Here is a 19,641-nt window from a genome sequence, read left to right as displayed (position 1 = left end):
TTCCCTAGGAGACCCCTCAACCACCCCGTGTCCCCTCTTCCCTTCTGGTTTGTTCCTGAGGGTAGACTCTCTGCCTGGTTCCCCTTGGTGTTTTTTGTTCAAGAAATGAACAAAGGTGAAGCTAAGAGGGAGTGCTCTAGAGAGGGCCTGATTCAGAGCCCAGCTGCCATCTAGCGCCTCAGGCTAGACCCCTGCAGCTTGGACCCTGGCACTCTGGGTAGGAGCATGTGCACAGAAAGGAGAGTTTCATGAAATGGGGGCTGGGGACTGCACCCCCATGCACAGGAGGGAGCCTCTACTTCTTTCTTCCCCAACTGAGTCCTCACTGACCTTTATATATGTAAGATGACTTATTCAGAAGGTCAGCCAAGAAGCAGGAGAAGAACAGGGACACTAGTGGGAGCTCCTCCATCTTCTCCTTGTAGGCTGTGGAAACATCAGGAAGGTAAAGTTGGGGACCCTGGCTGGCCTCAGAGACCCACATCTACATGAGTTGGCCTGGAATTTTTAGCTCCAGAAATGCACCCAAGCCACCTGCACCTCTCACATCTGGAACCACCTCCTTAGGATTGTGGTGTGTGATTCAGCCCCTCATTTGTCCCCTTCCAGAGCACCCAGTGGCCCTATCTGTCCTCCAGTATTTCTCCCCTCCTAGCACCAAATGCCAAGCATCCTCAGGTATAGATCTCAAGCACCACCACCAGCCCCCAGCTTGACTCTGGGACCCAGCTTTCTGTATCCCCATGCCCACCCTGAATGGGTCATTTCTTTGGCATTGGGATGTATTAAATCCATGTTCCATTCTACCAGAAACACTGGGTAGTGCCACACAAAGGGTGGAAAAGAAGACAGGACAGGGAGTCTTCACTGTCTCTCTGCTCCACACTGGGTGCTAAGTGGGGCTGCTCTTCCTGACCTTCCTAGGACAGTGGCCAAAGCCAGCATTACTGGTGTCCATGAGGCAAGAGTGTATCTCAACCACCAACAACTCCTTCTGTGTTTGGAGGTCATAGTTCAGAGCCACCCAGGCAACAGTGGTGACCCCTGTCCATCCCTCCCCACTTCCCTGGAGATAGTGGACATGCTTTTGTGCTCAGCATTCTCAGGCCTTCTCAGCAGTAACCTGCCCAGCACAGAGCCAATTGTGCTCTTTCATAATTGAAAACATTAGTGACTGCAGAAATACTGCATGGGCATTTAAAAAACTTTAAAAGAAAAAATACACCAATGAGCAAAAGGAAGAAAGACTTCAGTTATAGTCCCACCCACCACCTGGGGACTGAGATGGTCAGGAGCCACCATGGTGGGACAAAGGCTGGGACGAGAATAAAAGCCCTTTCTCTTCATGGGAGACATCTCCATGCTCTACCCCTGTGCTCTCTTCCCAGGCCTATCGTTAGACCTGCTAAAAGCACAGAGGCAGAATGTTTGCACAAGAAGAAATTGTTACTGGGGGGAGAGAGGGTGGCCAAAAAACTCTAATTGCACTTCTTTTTATTCACTTTCAAAATCATTACTTTGGGGCCAGGTGCATGTTCAGTAATTCCAGCGACTTCAGAAGCTAGGGCCAGAAAATCACAAGTTCAAGGCCATCCTTGGCAAATTTGTGAGACCTTGCCTCAAACTAGAATATTAAAAAGGGGCTAGATATGTAGCAGTGACACAGCACCCTGAGTTCAATCTTCAATACTACACACACACACAAAAAAAATTAAAAATCACTAATTTGGGAGATGGCACAGCTGGGCAATACATTATTAGTTTCCCACTAGTGTGGTTGTGGGTTATTTGACAGCCAAGTTTAGATGATGATGTTGGCCTGCATTACTTTTCAGAAATTGAAAGCCTGTTTTCATATTATGTGTGTCTCCTTTTCTGCTTAACTTTGGGGTCAGGTTCTACTTGGCCCTGCAAGTAGACATGTCTCTGTGCGTCCATAAATCATTATGTGCAGAGAAATAGCCCATGCTTACATGCCACGTGGGGACCTACCTGAGAGGGTCATGTTTGCTGGGATCTGATGGGTGATCTGACTGAAAGTCACAGAAGGTGTCTCTCACCAGTTCAGGACATGGTCAAACTCTGAAACAAAAAAGAAATAGTTTACCACTGATAGATTAGCAGCCTTAGGAGGGTCTCTATACAACTGCAGAGGAACCTTGGGGTACTGCACTTGCCCTCACCCCTAGGTCCTCTTTCCACCAGTTCTCACTACCCCAAATACTCACACCCTTCTACTTAACTGGGTCAAGTTCAGGCACTAATGCCAATGTTGCTGTTGGCTTCCTTGTCTCGAGGCCTGAATGTGAACTTGAGTTTCCCAAACCCCTATGAACAAGGGGTGTTCCTCTGTCTCCCTGGGCAACTCAGTGGCCTTCCCAAGGCAAGGATGCTAGTGAGAGGCCAGTCTCCAGTAGGAATTGCCTAGAGGTATTTTAAAAAATAACCACCCCTCTGAACTTCTGTCTCCACACCCCACCTGTCTCCAGCCAGCTCTGACATGGGGTGAGAAAGAGTTGGACAGAGATGTTAAAACTTTTTCAAGATGGCCTCTCTCTTGCCTGCCCTCCAAGAACCACTGGCCCAGGCCCTCCATGACCCCACTAAAAACAACCCTGGACCACAGAAAGAGAAGGATCAAGGCCCAATGTCATCACACCTGGTTGATTCAGAGACACAAATGGACACATTAGGGCTTTGTGGGAGCCAGAGATGGGCTCCCTACCCAGCATGAGGCCAGGGATCCAGCAAGGGACCCTTGTCAGAGCATAAGAGACAGGTCAGAATCTGGTGAAAAGGTCATTCTGCCAGGGAACTGTTCAGGCCAGGGTCAGGGTAAAAAAGCTCAGTGTCCTCAGGGCTCCCTTGCGCTGGTAAGGAGGTAGGAGGAGCAGCGAAGGCACTGCCTGGAGCTCACTGAAGACAGGAAGGGCTGGCTCTGGAGAGTGCTTATCACCCAGGCTGCTCCATCTTTGACCACTGGTCACTCTGCCAGTGGAAGGTGGTACGAGCCAGCAGGCTGCCTTCTCACATCCACACGTGGCTAAGTGACACTGAGGCCAAACTGGAGCCCCTTTCCTCCAAGAGCCATGGTGCCTTCCCACTAGGAGCCAGGGTTTGAGCACGTGTGAGTAGCGGGGCCAGCTCTGGGGTAAGAGCTAGACCAGTGAAGTGTGATTGCAGATGTCAACTCTTGGCTAGTCATGTCACATGTCCAAACCTTGCTTTTCTGACCTTCTGCACAGAGATGTACCAATTAGATGAGAAAAGCCTCCGCCCTGCACCAGCACACAGAATGAGTCATGAATGTCAGGGTCCTTCCCTCTGTGTCAGGGTGGTCTTCCCCTCAGCCCTGCAAGGAGTGTCGTCTCCATTCACAAGTGAGGAGAATGAGGTTCAGAGGGTCTGTGTGACTAGAGAGCGCACAGACTTGACCTAGATCTAGCTGCCCACACAGTCTCGGTCTCCTTTCTCCTCATTGTGCTGGGTCCAGAGGCCCCTGCCAGGCCTCTCCTGAGTCACACAATGGACCTTCTTTCTCTGGTATCAGGCTGGTCCTGATCGTGCCAGCAGGACACGAGCAGGGAGGCAGGCCTAGTGCCTGGATGTGAAGTCCCCAGTCATGAGTCTGCAGCCTGCACAATCTGCTCATGGCCGGGCTATCTAAAGGCAACAGGCTGAGTGAGGAAGCTCTTGCCAGAAGAGGCAGCGGCCTTGGACCTTAACCTGGGTGATGGATCAGAAATAGAAGAGGAGGCAGAGAAGCCCACCTGAAAAAAGAAGGGGAGCTGAGCAGGGGCAAGTACTTGGAGTCAAAGGATGTAGCCCTTGGCCCAAGCCAGAATGAGGATGAGGCTGTGCTCAGGGAGCACTTCACACCCACAGCATCCCAGCTGACCTTCAGTGAGCCATAGCTAGGCCCACAAGAGAGACATCATCAGCTTCATTTTCAGATGAGGAACCTGGGGCTCAAAGAAGTTAAGATGCTAGACTAAGGTCACACAGCTCTGAGGTGGCAGAGCTAAGTCGAGCATCCCCATCTTGTGACTTTTAAGTTCCTCCCTAGTGGCCAGGGGAGAAACTAGTTTCTCACTATTGCTTCCTCCATGGTCCTGAGAACTCAAGCCATGGCCTAGGGCTATGGATTAATTTTAAAATTGCCATGTATTTAAGAACATTCTACATGGAAGCTACTGTGCTAGGAGTTTGGGGAACATAGAGAATGTCAGGAGCCAGAGGAGGAAGACCAAGGAGGGAACAGGAGATGTCACAGAGGTGAGCAGCACTGTGCATGGTCAAGGAATTGGTGATGACCATGGGATCAGAATCTGCATGATAAAAATGGTACTCATAGAATATTTGCAATGTAAACACTCTTTTACTTTAGTTTTCATAACTGTGTTGTGAAGTAGCAATACTATACATTTTATGAATGAAGAAACTGAGGGTCAGAGAGGCCAAGTGATATTTCCATTCAGTAGAGTGAGTTGAGTAAGATTCATCCACATCTTAATCCTAATGACTGTGAATGTGGTCTTATTAGGAAAAAAAGATTTCCTCGGATGTTATTAAAGATTCCAAAATGAGATCATCTCTGGTTACACAAGTGGGCCTTAAGTTCAATGGCAAGTCCCTATGAGTGACACACAGATAAGCCATACAAAAATGGAGGCAGAGATTGGAGTGAAGAAACCTCAAGCCAAGGAATGCCCAGGGTGATCAAAAGCTGGAAGAGGCAGGGAAGGATTTTTCTGCAACCCTGGAGCAAGCATAGCCTGCTGGCACCTTGAGTTTGAAATCCTCACCACTGTTTTATGGTAAGGTACTCCAGCCCTAGGAAACAAGTACCCTCAGTAAATAACAAAACCATGAGCCAAAGTCATGATTCTTCCACCGTATCTCAGCAACCAGCATTTGTACATGGTCTGATTTGTTTCTCAAGAGGATCTGTGTACAAGAATCTCAGGGTACATGGGACCCTTAAAAACCCTCATACTAAGTGCTACACCATTTCTATTGCAGCCAAGATCTGAAAGATCTGCTCTGCATGGGATGCTCTGAGGAAGGACCAGAATATACAGGGGAAGAGGGTAGGCAAGACCTCTGGAGAGCACAGCAGTGCCAAGGAGCACCCAGCCTGAGAGGAGCCTGGTTGCACCCTAGTTAGCCTCTGGCATCAGTGGTAAGTGGAGCGAGGACAGCAGCCTCCCCAGCACTCGGCCTGCTGGTGTGACCTAAGTGTCATCTTGCACAGGCGGTTCAACAGTCATGCCATGTCATGCCACAGCAAAACACAGCCTAGCACATGCTCCCATTCACTTTGTAGGAACACTATTGGTCAGTCAAGTGACCCCTGTGGGCCTGGGCATGCATCAGCACAGCAGGTAGGAGAGGACTTCAGCTTCAGCTGGCCCAGATGCCAGTGCGGCCTTACCCCAGGTGACGAGGGGCCATTATGCCATTTAGGTGAAATGCCTAGAATGGTGAAATGACTTTGCATCTTGACAGTGAGATGAGTGGTGGACTGGGTTTATTCAGAACAGAGGGGACCCACTGGGTTGATGCAGGGTACATTGGGACTGAACGCTAGAATGGGACAGGAAAATCACAGAGGCCTCCACACCAGTGAAGGAGTCTGTACCTTGTATTCAGTTAGAAAGGCTTTGGTGTCCTTTGAATGAGAGGAGAAGGCAGTGGTGAGGCTTATGGGGACAGCAATAACAACGGCTGCCATTTCTTCAGCATCTACTTTGTACAAGGAAAAGCAAAGGCATATCTCAATTTATTTTTGATAATGAGGAAATGGCAGCTCTGCACAGTTGGGTAAAGGACACCAAGTCACACAGACAGTAAGAAGCAGAGTTGGGATTTGAGTCTGTGTGTGTTCCATCAGGAAACCTTCTCTGTGTGCAGGTTCAAGTACAAGCACAAGGAGATTCAGCAGCAGTGTGAGCTTGGGGAAAAGATTAGGAGGGGAAGGCTGGCAGTGTTTTGTCCAGGCAGGCTGGGGACCCAGCTGGGCTGTCATTTGTGTCCCACCCAGCACTGCTTTCCCAACTACAGACTCATCCATACACTTCCCCCAGCTCAAGCTCCAGTACATAAATTGGTGAGGGATCATCCCACCAAGCAGAGAGTCAGCCAGGAGGCCTCAGACACAGAGGGGTAAGTTTTGAATGGGGGAGGGCTTGGCTGCTGGGGAAGCCCTAGAATCAGGGAAGATGTTGATGAGAGGGATCTCATGGTGGGATGGTGGAGAGGAGAAGATGCCTAAAGTGAAAATATCAGTACCCACAATTTCCCTTGAACACCACAAAGTCAGAGGTGAGGAAGTCACTAAACAGATGCATGATCACAGAACAGGGAACTCTCCCGGAGGAGCTGTCTCAATTCTGGGGAACAGGAGAGACTTTCTGATGAGCACATGATGAGATACATCAGGCCCAGGTAGTCTAAATGTCCTGCATTGCACACAACAATTCCACGCAGGAAAAATATCCCATCAGAAATGCTAGTGACTTCCTCCTGGGGACAGAGGTCCTGAGGTCACACAGCAAGTTGCTGGCAGAGAAAGGTCAGGAGCCCAAGCATCTGGACTCCAGCGTTGGCACATTTCTTCTTCACACTGGCCCCTTCATCCCTTCAAACACCAGGCTGGATGAGAGAAACAGCCCACTCTGAGGCCAGCAGAGCAGCATCCAAAAAGAAGGTGAGCATGCAGACAGGACGCCACAGGGAGCGTCAGCAGGATCATGCTCCCCGGCTTTCTACAAGTCGGTTAGTAACAGGAGCAGGCAGGGGAGAGTGCTGAGTGCTCAGGCACCACCTGGTGCCGCCACCCCCCAGCATGCACACTGCCTCCCAGATGCTCTGACTGCCCACGTGGCACAGTGAGTCAGTCGCACTGTTCTTGTTACTCTAAGAAATGCCCAAATTGGACTCTCAGGATGTGCCCAGGCCCACGCGGACTATTTTTGAGGGATAAGCAGCTAATGGATGCCCAAATGGTTTGAATAGAGCTCTCCTTGGCAAGGATGTTGGAGGCCAAATATAGGAACTCTGTCACAGAATTGGTATGGCAGCTTCACAGTGGGGGAACCATGAGGGCTGAGCCAGGTCCTCCAGCCACAGGCAGAGTGGGAAGGGCTTCTTCCAGCTGTGCACTGGACTGGCCTCTTAGGAGTCCAGGTCAAGTTCTGTATTCACCTGGTATTAGCTGCGTTATGTGACCTCAGTGTCACATGTCTTCACATTGGACTGGAATTGTACCATCTTAGAACAGTAACCTAGCTTATTTCATGCTGACCAGGGGCTCTGATGGGCAGCATGTGTCTTATTTGAGTTTAAAATCAAAAGGAGTTAAATTATTTTTTCATGAATGTGGTTTTCAGTCTTTCAACACTATTTATAAATATTGAATTCAATGCCAAGTCCTCTGTTAAGTCCTAGAGTAACCCCAGGAGGGGAATCTTAGGGAGTTCTACAGATGCTCGGCAGGTCTTCAGCAGGGTTCCCTGCAATACTGTGGACCATGTAATCAAGTAAGAAAGGGGGATTAGAGTAAAGACCATTTATGGATGAGTGAGTCATAGAGAGGGCTGGCAGACAGAATGGTGTGCGATTCACTGGCTTTGGGGACTGGTAGTTTGAAAGCTCCTCTTAGGTTTGCTTTTCAGGGCTTCAAGAGGAGACGGCAAATGGTCGAGAGCTTCAGAATGTAGCATAATTGTGTTTCTAGGAATGACCTGCTGGTGACAGCAGAACTCTGGAGGCCTAGGTCTGAGGAGGCCCTCAAGATTATAATGGCTATGCCGAGAGGAAGCCATTAGACAACCCCACATAATCCACAGTGATGGGACTTCCCAGGCTATTTTTTAATCTCCTATTCAATATATACAAGAGATGCAGCATGGCAGAAGTCAAGTTCAGGGTGTGAAATTTTATTCAGGACAGGCAGAGAACTGGGTTTGTGAGTCAGGCTCTGGGTGGGGTCCCAGAGTCAGGAGCAGTCTCAGGCACTAGCATCTGAAGCAAGCTCTGTAATTTCACTCCTGACAAAGGCATGGATGTTTGACAGTGCACCATGGTTGACCAGGAGCTTCTCGGTGCATGTGTGCTTATGCATCGTACACAAACTGCTTCAATTGCAAACATACTAGCCCTGAATATCAGAAAAATCTATTGACAGAGAAAAGAAAATAAGTATTTGCACTCTAGTGAGTTTACACTCTCAGCATTTTCTTGTTTTTTTTCCTGTTTCTATTATGTTTGCATTATTGTAATCCATGTGTATACATTTTACCATTCACTCTCCCTGAAATCTATGAAATGAATATGATTAGACCCATTTTCCAGATGGTCAGTTTAGCAATTTTGTTTTCCTGAAGTGGGACAAAGAGGAAGGGATAGGCATAATTTGAACCAGAATCTTTTTACATCAAATTTCATGCTGTTCCTGACAAAGCTCCATGCTGTTCTCAAACCCAGCCCTGCCCCTACATGGGAGCAAGAAGAGATGCCCATGGCACATGGTTGAAGTTGACTATCTCCAAATTGCCTACCTATCCTGGGTGACCTCATGCTTTAAATTCTTACCATTAAGCTGTCTTTGGGTTTAGCTATGACCTCAGACAGTCCCCATTTGATAGCCTACACCTAACCTATCAAGCATAATAAATTGAGTCCTTTTCATATCTGGACAGAAAAAGCAAGAGAACTTGTCAACGTCCCCAGAGGGTCAAGTTCTTTGCCCATTCTGCAGTCCCACAGATGGAAGGAGTCAAGGGAATCTCTAGATTTTTATTTACCATCTCTTCTCAAATGAAGAGACAAAGGGTCTAGGAAATCTAGTGCCTGTCTGAAGCCCAAAGATCAGAGTTCTAATTCCAGCCCAAATTTAACTATACTGAAAGAGACCCCTTATCTTTTGCAACATCATTTTTATTTCTTTGTTCTTTCATTCTTCTCTAGAGCTTATTTTTTGCATTACTTTAATTTTAACTTTAAATGGATATCACTTACAACTATAAGTATACAAGTTAAGTATAAGTTAAGTATAAAATAGTATCCAGTGATTTTCTTTGCATGAGATAAGAGATTTAACAAAATTTACTTCCTCTCTCTACAAACCTGGTTCTATCAAAATGATCTGGATTTTTAAGTTTTGGATTATCATTATCAATTTCTTTTTTTAATGTTATTCACTCAACAAATATTTTTTTTTTGAAAACCTACTGTATGCACTATGCAGAGTAGTAAGAAAGACTACATGATCACCTTACTCAACATATCCCTAGCCTAAGATACTTGACATTTGCATTCAGCTTTGTTAATACATTTACTATAATTAGATGGCTCTAAACGCTATTGTTCTGGTTGTTCATAACCATTATATGTCCTTTTCGTATTCAAGTTTTTTAAATTTGATCATTTTATACTATCTACAGTACTTCTTGGAATAATTTTCTCCAGAAAGCCCTCATGGTATGCTTCTTGAGACAGCTGTGTCTAAGATGCTGAATGTAAGTGGCAGGTAGCCCTGACCCTGGGTCGACAGTCCCTTGCATGTGCAGGGAGCAGTTAGCTTTGGACGCTGTCTGTCCACTTGTTCTCACATATGCACTCTGCACTTTACACTTTGCTCCCTTTTCTGGTCTGGATTTCAGGCACAGACCCCCGTCCAGGGACCTAGCGACTTCCAGCACACTTCCTGTCCTCCTTCCCCCAGATTCACATTCTCCAGCTTGTTCTATGAACTCTAGATTTGCCAGTTCCTGTAATAAACCAGGCCAGCCACTGCAGGCTCCCTCCCCTTTTGATCTGTCTTGTTCTTCTGCCTCTCATCTCTGACAGCAGGACCCAAAGCAGGCAGGGCACACAGCTCTAACAGAAAGGAGCAAAAAGCTTTGGGCTTTGATGGGGGAGAAAGTTAGGTATGTACATGTGAGTGGGGGCAGGTGGGAGAGTAATATGTGTGGGGTGCATGTATCTGTGATCCTCCTACCTTCCTATTGGGACTATAAATGGGAAGGGTGATTTTTTGGATGGGGGGGAGGTCCTTGCTCATTCTCAAACAAAAACAGAAAAAACAGAAAAAGCAACCAACAGTGTGAGAAACCACACTGTTACATTTCTAAATATAGCAAATGCTAATTTAATAAGCAAACCAGGTAATGCATGATGCATGCTCATTTCTCAAGCTAACAAAGAGTTTGGTCCTCTAATAAGCAATATAAAAAATTGCATTTTCCTCATTACAAATTCCACCCAAATTTCTATGCCTCTTCCAAAAAAAAAATAGTCATTTATTTCCATCCATGACTTCAAACTTTCTAGGAATTCTGTCTCCAAATGAAAGTCCTTGGATAAGCAGAAAATAATATAAAACTGTAAAAAGGGACATAGAATGCAGGATCTTAAGTGTTCTGGAAAAAAATTAGTCTTTTCTTTGATTATGATCTTGATAATTTGAAACCCTGTATGTAAAATCAAGAAAAACAGATCTGAGCATTCCTGTTCTTTTTGCGTGTCAATTGAAGGTGGACTCTGACCCCTCCCCTCCTCACCTGTCCTGCTTTCTTTGCCCTGTGTCCTTTCCTGTTCCACTATCTTATTATATCCCCATTTGTCAATCTGTGTTGCTCTGTTTTAAATACTGTCAATCAACCCTCTTTCCTCCTAGAGAAGGCACGTGGTTTAAGCTGCCTGGTCAAAGGAGGGAAGGTGGCCAGTCTCACCTGGTCCTCAGATCCCTTTCATGGAGCCAAGATGGAATCTAGATATGAACCACTCATCCAAGCAAAAATGTGAGGAACACCCCTACCCATCCACCAACAGTATAACCTGTAGTCCTACTCACCCATGGAGACACATTCCAAGATATCTCACAGGTGCCTGAAATCTAGGATATATTGCTTTCTCCTCTACATACATACCTATGATAAGACTTCATTTATAAATAAGTCACAGCAAGAGATAAACAACAATAACTAGTAATAAAATAGAGTATTTATCATTATATACTTATAAAAGTAATTTAAAACTTGCAAATGGCTTATTTCTGGAATTTCCCACTTAATATTTTTGGACTTAGTTGCCTGCAAGTAACTGAAAAAGAGAAAAACAGAACCATGGATAAGAGGGGACTACTGTATGTCTACTAAACACTGGACTCTGGGGGAACATGCTAGACCAAACCTCTAGAACACAGTATCTCATGAAAGAAACAGTCTCCCATTTAAAATAACACTTGGAATGAACTGTAACTTTCAGGCTTTCATTTTGTATCTGCCAATGAGCACATATAGTGTACAATATATAGTGTACATCCTGATATAGACACATACTCACAAATACACACATAATTGAAAATACATTACTAAGTAAAAAGGCACAGAAAACCTAATTTACCCATTATATTGGCTGTGTTCTAATTTTTTCAATTCTACCTTATCTCATATTATTACAAGAAATACTGGTTATAATCCACAAAATTCACTTCATAATCTACTAAACAGGTCTTAGTGAGGAACACTAAACCTATTTCCAGTGCAACAAAGAAGTGTCCTCTAATGCCTCTCTGCTGGTGGTCATCCCCCTTCTTCTTGAATGGCTTCAGTGAGGGAAACTCACTTCCCACAAGGAAGCATGCTCTGTGGTGAACCCATCTAGCAGTTAAAGATCCTTGCTCACTCCAAAGCTGCAGGTGTGGCTGGGCGGAGCTGGACATAAAAAGAGGTCTGGGACAAGCTGGCAGGAGCTAGGCAACCTCAGAAAGGGCTAGAAGCACTGTTCCTAACAGCAAGGCAGGGGCTCAGTGAGCTACAGGAGAGAACAGGGCTCTGGGAGGCTCTGGTTCACTTCTGTGGAGCCACAGATCAGAAATGCCCCTTCTGCCTTCCTTCCACTCCAGCACTTTGATCATTTCCACATCTGATGTATGATCTCATTCCCCCTGGCACCCACCCGTGCGAGAGCTCTCCAACCCCTAGAGGGGGCCTCAGCTTCCATGGAGACAGATTCTCCCACATTCCCTTCGATCTTCTCACCCTCCAGGGCTCCAGCATGCCACTTCCAGCAAACCCCATTAGTGTTCTCTTATCCCTGGGACAGAGGGGCATTCCTGCCTGAGGTATTCAGACAAGGGCACCCTGAACATGTCTGACCTACCCGCCTATGATATCCAGAAGACCTGCCCAGCTTCAGGACAATAAGGCTCCTCCATACCTAATCACATCTTCCTGGGAGAAATAAAACAAAGTCAGCACCACCACATGAGACAGAGCCGGCCACTGGACATCAAAGCTCCGGGTCCCGGGTCCCAGGCATGAGAAAAGAAAAATGCCTAAACTCTTGGAAGGGTAGGGGTCTGAATTAAGAGGGAGGACCAGGGTGCGGCAGGCCTGTGCTCCTGCAGCCTCAGAGTTTTTTTTTTTTTTGCTGCCTTTCCTATCCTCTACTATCCCCCCTCCCCTCCTCTCCCCTCCCCTCTTCTCTCTCTACCCCCACTACTGTAATTCATTCCTCCCCCTTGTATTATTTTTCCCTTTCCCCTCACTTCCTCTTATATGTAATTTTGTATAACCTTGAGGGTCTCCTTCCATTTCCATGCAATTTCCCTTCTCTCTCCCTTTCCCTCCCACCTCTCATCCCTGTTTAATCTTCTTCTCATGCTCTTCATCCCTACTCTGTTCTTAGTTATTCTCCTTATATCAAAGAAGACATTTGGCATTTGTTTTTTTAGGGATTGGCTAGCTTCACTTAGCATAATCTGCTCTAATGCCATCCATTTCCCTCCAAATTCTATGATTTTGTCATTTTTTAATGCAGAGTAATACTCCATTGTGTATGAATACCACATTTTTTTTTATCCATTCCCGCTGGCCCCATCAGGTAGGATCAGGCTGACCTCACGGTGGGGTGGGGTGAGGCAGAGGGGATGCTCTCATTGAATCCTTAGGACCAAGAGGAGAAAGTAAGGTGATGGAGAGACAAAGGAGAAGGATGAAAATGGGAAAGAAAACCATCTCCCAGTAGCACCTCAGGCTGAGACCTATACCTTCAACACATGGGATATTCAAGATCCAAGCTATAGCAATAAGGATTGATGGAAATATGTAGAAATCTGTTCACTGTTGGTAGGAATTTCCATTATGGAAAACAGTGTGGAATTCTCTCAAAAAATTAAAAATAGAAGGACCATATGAACAAGCAATTCTACTTCTGGGTAAATATCCAAAGAAATGAAATCTTTATATCAAACATACATATCTACAATTCCATGTTAACTGCAACATTTTCACAATACCCCAGATATGGAGCCAATGTAAGTTCCCATCAATGGATGAATGGAAGAAGACCCCCTCCCCAACACATGCACATACACAAAGAGAATGAAATTCTACTCTGACTAGGAAAAAAAAAAAGAAAATCCTGTCTTTTGCAACCATACAGATATATCTACAGAACACATCCTTATGTCAGGTGAAATAAGCCAGGCACAGAAAGAAAAATGCTTCAGGATTTCACTGACATGTGGAATCTGAAAAATCTAACTTGTAGAAGCACAGGGTAGAATGGTGGTTGCCAGAGATATGTTTGTCAAAGGGTGAAAATTCAGTTGGACAGGATAAATAAGTTAAAGAGATCTATTGTTCATCCTGTAGTTAATAACATATTGTATACTTGAAAACTGCTAACAAAGTACTTCATGTTCTCACAACAAAAAATTCTAAGTATATAAGGTAAAGGATACATTAATGAGCTTCAATTAATCATACTATAACATATACAGATATAAAAAAATATATACTTTTTTTTTTGCCAATTGTACTTTAATAAAAAAAGTTGCCTCCAGAGGGAAATAAAAAGAAAATGGGAAAGAAAGACCAGGAAAGCTGAAACTGTCAAACACAGGGCAGCTTCAGGCTTGAAAGGGGTCTTCAGGTCAGAAGCAGTTCCAGGGGAAACCAGGTTCCAAGCCAACCCTTTCTCCCTCAGCAACAAAACATTTAAATGCAAAAATAACTCACCAGGGACCTCCTTCCACACTTCCTCTCTCCTGAGCTCTGGAAAAAAAGTGAGGGTCCCACCCTGGCCCCTTGCCCCTCGTCAAGCACCATCTCCTGCCTGGCCCTGCTTTTCCCAAGGCTTGACAAAATTTAAATGACTGAGTGAAACCAAAGGCAACACAAAGGGCCCAGACCCTCCACCTCTCCTCTTGTTTTTTGTTTCTTTCTTTTGTTTGAAAACCTCCAACCCTTTGCATCTCATGTCTTCTTACCTGCAGCCCAGTTCAAAGCAAGCGAGCTGCTCTCTTCTCACTCTCTCAATTAGTGGTACCCTGGGCTTCTCTCAACATCAGCACCACTGCTCCTCTCTCACCATAACATCACCTCCGAGCTCTCTGATTGGCCAGCAGTAGGTTGCATGACAATTGGACAGTCTCCTCTGGTGGAACGGGGATTGCCTGAGCAAATAACTCTTAGCAGGCCAAGGAGTGGGAGATGATGTCAGACAAAGGGCTGCTTTCCCCACTGCCCATTGAGCTGGGAAGGCAGAGAGTGAGGGTGGTGAGAGGGAAGGGAGGGAGTGGTAGGGAGAAGGTGGGGGTGAGGCACAGCCTGCACATTAGGGGAACCATGAATGATTTTTGAGAATATTTAGCTCCTTCAAATCTGGGGGTGAGAGAATATGGAATCTAGAGAAGCAAGAAGATAGAACAGATGAACCCTAAAAACAGCTTCCCCAAAGGCTTGATGCCTGTTTCCAGATCTGTCAGAAGGCTGGTGGGTTAGGACAGTGACTCAAAAGGTGGGAAGGGGCTGCAGGAAGCCCAGGCCTGGAGCTGGCAAGGGCTTCATGCAGGGGTCCCAGGAGAGCAGGGTTTCCCTTGGTGGCCCTCAGGAGGTGTCAGCCACATCTGTGTTGTGGTATTTGCTCAGGACCAGTGAGTCATCACAGCCCACATGACAAGTCTGTGTCTACCAGAGGGAGCCACAGGTAGGAACCCAGACTAATTTTTACCCTGGAGGTTCATAAATGTGGTGGGATCCTGGGGGGAGAGGATGGGTCATCTATAGTGCCTTCTGTGCCCTCAGGGAACTCAGGGAGCCCCTGATGCAGGAGGCTTAGCTGCTCACTGTCAGCCTGTAGACAGGAGAGGGCAGGTGCAGCAGGAGGATTGAGGTGCCCTGCAGAGCAGGACTCCTCCTGGGGGCACCTCCATGTGACCATCCTCACTTTCTACTACCCAACCTTCCTCACTCAGTTTTCTTGGGAAGGACTCACTTTTAATGGAGGCAAAACATTCAAAATGTAAGTTTTCCCTTTTCCAGTGTGGGGAATCAAACCCAGGGCCTTGCACATGCTAGGCAAGCCCTGTACCCCTGAGCCACATCCCAGCCCACTGACAATGTTAAGTATCCCATTCAGTGGCACTCTATATAATCAGCGTTGTGTGACTGTCACCAACCATCTCCTGAAGATTTTCATCTCGCCAACATTCACCTGTAACCATTAAAACCGTCATTTTCTCCCTAACCTCTAATCAACTTTCCAACTCTATTAATTTGCCTGATTCTAAGTATATCATATAAGCATCATCATGTAGTATTTGTCTTTTTGTTTTGGGATTCTTGCACATGACTTGATGACTTTGAGGATCATCTCTGTGCAGTATGTTTCAGAATGACATCACCTCCCATCAATGTCATCATCCTCACCCTCGACCACCACACCTATGGTCACTGAGACTGCACATAATGATTAAAGGTTACCTTGAACTCAGCCCATGCTTTGAAATCCTTTTACTAACTACAACAGCATTGTCAAGGATCTGAAGGTGGCCTGCTGAATGTAGAGGATGAGTGGAATGTTTGCTCTGTGGAGACCCCGGCCTGCTTCCCACAGCTGGGGCCCAGACCCTGCGAGCTTCTGCAGGGGGGCTCACATGGACATATATCTCCCAAGATGACTCCTCATCAGGACACAAGGATGCTTGTCAGGGTGCCTGGGGGTGTCAGAATGACCAACAGCCCTACATGACTTTGGGATTTTCAGCTTATGCAGCTCTCCTCTCCTGAAATCCCCCAACAGGGCTGCAGGGACAGCAGGAGAGACATCATTCTGCTCCACATCCAGTGAGTGCCTTTGAACAACACACTCTCCATGAGTTTCCCAGGCTACCACCCAGGACCCTCAGGCCAAGATGGACCATGTCAGAGGGAACTGAAGTGCCTGAGGATAGCAGAAGCATTTCCTTCAGTGCGTGGAGGCAATAGAGGCCGCACTGCATGCCAAGCTAGGATCTGGAATCCAAGCAAACCTCAAATGTATGGATGCCCTGGCTGTCAGGATCCCTCCCTCCTTCTCCACCCGCCTTTCCTCCCAGCCCTGAGGAGCTGAACCCCACAGATCTGCTGGCTCTGAAAAGTGAGGGAGGGGGAATGGAGACAGGGGGTTGCCATGGTGATGGCAGCCAATGAGGGATCCTCTGCTGCCAGGGGAGGGAAGCACCTGGTGGAGTCCCCCATGTTCACTGGGAAAGAGGGTGGGGTGAGGAAAGTGGGGGTGAGGGGGAGCAGGACATCACTACCTGAGAGCAGAGACCAAAGAGGAAAGAGGAGAAGTGGAGAGGGCTGCTCCATTTCTATCTAGCTGCTGTTTTGAGTGCTAGGTTGTTGTGGGCAACACACACACACACACACACACACACACACACACACATACACAAAATCTGTACAGGGAGCATCTACCGCATTTATAACAAATAGACACTCTGCAAACAACCTCACCTGTTCAGTGGTGAGGCCTCAATTTGAATGTTGGGGCAGAGAAGGGAAAATAATATTGGAAAGAGAGGGAGTGAGGGTTGGGCAGAGCTACTGCCTGGACATCTTCCCAGTGGGAGAGTCCTGGGGCTTCCTGGGGTGAGGCAAAGTCACCTGCAGCATTGATGAAATGAAAAGCGCACACTTAGTAGGAAATGGGACAGGCATCGAGTCCAAAGGAGAAGGGGTGGGGAGAGACCAAAGGAATCAGCAAGGTCAAAGCTAGGAAACTTAGAAGCGTGGCACTGAGACCAGAGAGAAAACGGAGGAGAGGCTGGGCAGGGGCTGAGCTAGTCTCAGCTTGGTGCTCAAAGTTCCCAGGAGTCTTGCTAAAGAAGACAAGACCAGAGACTCTCTCTGTACCTGCAGAGTCATTGTTGGGTGGGGCGGGTAGGTGTTTAATGGTCAGTGTTGGGTGGGGTGGGTTGGTAGGCTTTGGTTTCCTAGGTGCTGCCTCTGGACCTCAGTCAAGGTGTGTGGCCCCCCACAACATGCAGATCCATATCCCTGCCTCTGTGCAGACTCTCACAGCTCCTCACAGCTCAGGCTGCACTGTGGCAACAGCATTCAGACCCTGAATCTCCACACACTGCCAGGCTGCATCATGGGGACCTGATTCATTTATCTCTAACTAAGAATCCAAGGGCAGCTTCTGCCCAATGACTTGATCACCCTGTAATCACACACTTGCAGCCACTGGGGCACAAGGAGCACCTCTGTCCCCAAAGGGACCCCTGCCTTTGACCCAGGTAGTTCTACTGAAGACCAATTGGATAGTCTCCCTGGGGACGTTCACAGAGCCTCTGACCTCTTTCTAAACCTCAGAAAATGGGGTGTTTACCTTACTTCAGAAGCCGTGATCAACACATGTGTGTCTGTATTACTTGCACCAATGTGATTTGTAAAAACATGTAAATGGGTGTTTATTTTCTGCCTTTACTTTAGGAGGAGACAAAGGTTTGGGAGATTTAAGTGGAATTAGTTGAACTGACAATTGTCAGGAATTTACTTAACACTAATGAAAAACATGCATGCATGACATCACTTTTTAAAATGTAAATGCTTATTTCACTGACTCAGAGCAGTGACTTGCATTTCTCTTAGTAAATTGAGACACAAATAAATGCAGTCAATTAGAATTTAAGCAACGTGTATTGTCTGTGCTGTTTGTTTATGCCAATGATTAGATTTGTAAACTAAATTGTATTGGCAGTTAATGTTTATAACAAAATATACTCTATTTAGAAAAACAAAACATTTATCAAGTAAGCTAAGACCTGGATGTCACTAGAGAACAGTGTCTGGCACAAGTACAGGCTTAATAAATGTCAGCCATTATCGTGATTGTCATTAAGTGCAACACAGACAACCCATAAGTCTCAGTTGTGCAAGTGGCAGAGGCCCATTTCAAACTTGTTTTTTTAAGAAAAGTTTATATTAAAATTTAACAGTAAAACATTTAAAAATACACAATCCTATTAGAAAATGGACAGTGGATATGAAGAAATGTTTTATCAATGAGAATATACAGATAGCATATACACACATGAGAAGGTATTCAACAATACTAGCCATAAGGGAAATACAAGTGTAAGTCTCTGTGAGCAATCACAATACACTTATTAAAAAAGTAAAATACAAGTAGTTGCAACACCAAATGCTATTGAGCATGCAGAGAAACTTGATTAGTGAGATGTTGCTGGAAGGAATGGAAAATGGTACTCCAGAAAACAGTTTGGTAGTTTCTTAAAAGATTTAACACACACTTACCAGATGTGTTTGTCAGCTTTTCATTGCAGTGACAAAATACCTGAGATAACTTAAAAGAATGAAAGGTTTACTTTGGCTCATGGTTTCAAAAGGTTCCATCCATGGTTGGCTGGCCTCATTGTCTCTGGGCATATGGTGAAGTGGATCATCATGGTGCAGGGCCAGGGTGGAGCAGAGCTGTTTATCTCCCCACAGCAGCTGGCAAGCAAACAGGGTGGGGTAAGGTCCAGGGACAAAATACACACTTCAAGAGCAGCCCCCGGTGACCTGCCTCTTCCAGTTAGGCCCCACCTCCCAACATTTCCACTACCTTCTAATAATGCCACCAGCTGGGGACCAAGCCTTCCACACAGGAAGCTTTAGAGGACATCCCAGATCCAAACTACAACACCAGGGGCCAGGCAATTGCTCTCCTCAGCATTGTTCCTGGGGAAATGAAAACTCATATTCACACATAAATCTGTGTACAAATGTTAGAGAAGTTTTATTCATAATAGTCCCAAACAGGAAATAGTCAAGAAGGCCCTCAAGAGGTGAACAGCTACACAAACCGGTATATCCACACCACGGATACTTACTGTTGGGTGTTAAAAAGGAATAGACTCCTGATGCAGTGACTTGAATGACAGAGGTGGGAAACAGATTGGTAATTATCAGGGCTCAGGAATGGGGGTGGAGGGTGACTAAAGAGGTATCAGAGAAAGGAATCCTCCTGGGATGGAGCAGTTTTGCATCTTGAGGGTACCAGTGTCTACACAAATCTATGAGGGGCATGAAATGGCCCAGGACACACTCTACCACTGTGGGCTCCTGGTCCTGACATGGTACTATAGTTACCTAAATTGCAACCCTAGGGGAAACTGAGAGTAGGGAACATGGGGCCTCTCTCTACTATCTTTGCAAATCCTTCTGAATCTATGATTACTTCAATATAGACAGTTACCAAAAAAGTAAAAAAAAAAGGAGTCGAGACTATTTCATGGAACCCAAAGATGGATCCATCCCAGCAATGAGTCAGGCAAGCAATCACGAAGCAGCTCTG

The 19,641-nt window shown here is 46.2% G+C and overlaps 1 long non-coding RNA gene across 1 annotated transcript; it reads right to left on the bottom strand.

The window, feature by feature from the left end:
• Positions 1-336: 336 nt before the first annotated feature.
• Positions 337-14,378, bottom strand: LOC144364786 (uncharacterized). Its single transcript, XR_013425893.1, has 3 exons — positions 14,282-14,378; positions 1,993-2,082; positions 337-426 (listed from the first exon to the last, which is right to left on the bottom strand). It is a non-coding gene; the product is annotated as an uncharacterized LOC144364786 (long non-coding RNA).
• Between the last annotated feature and the right edge of the window lie 5,263 nt (positions 14,379-19,641).

This window comes from Ictidomys tridecemlineatus, chromosome 1, assembly GCF_052094955.1.
Source record: "Ictidomys tridecemlineatus isolate mIctTri1 chromosome 1, mIctTri1.hap1, whole genome shotgun sequence".
Taxonomy (NCBI): Eukaryota; Metazoa; Chordata; class Mammalia; order Rodentia; family Sciuridae; genus Ictidomys; species Ictidomys tridecemlineatus.
The sequence above is the reverse complement of the archived record's forward strand: the minus strand, read 5'-3'. Positions and strand labels throughout refer to the sequence as shown.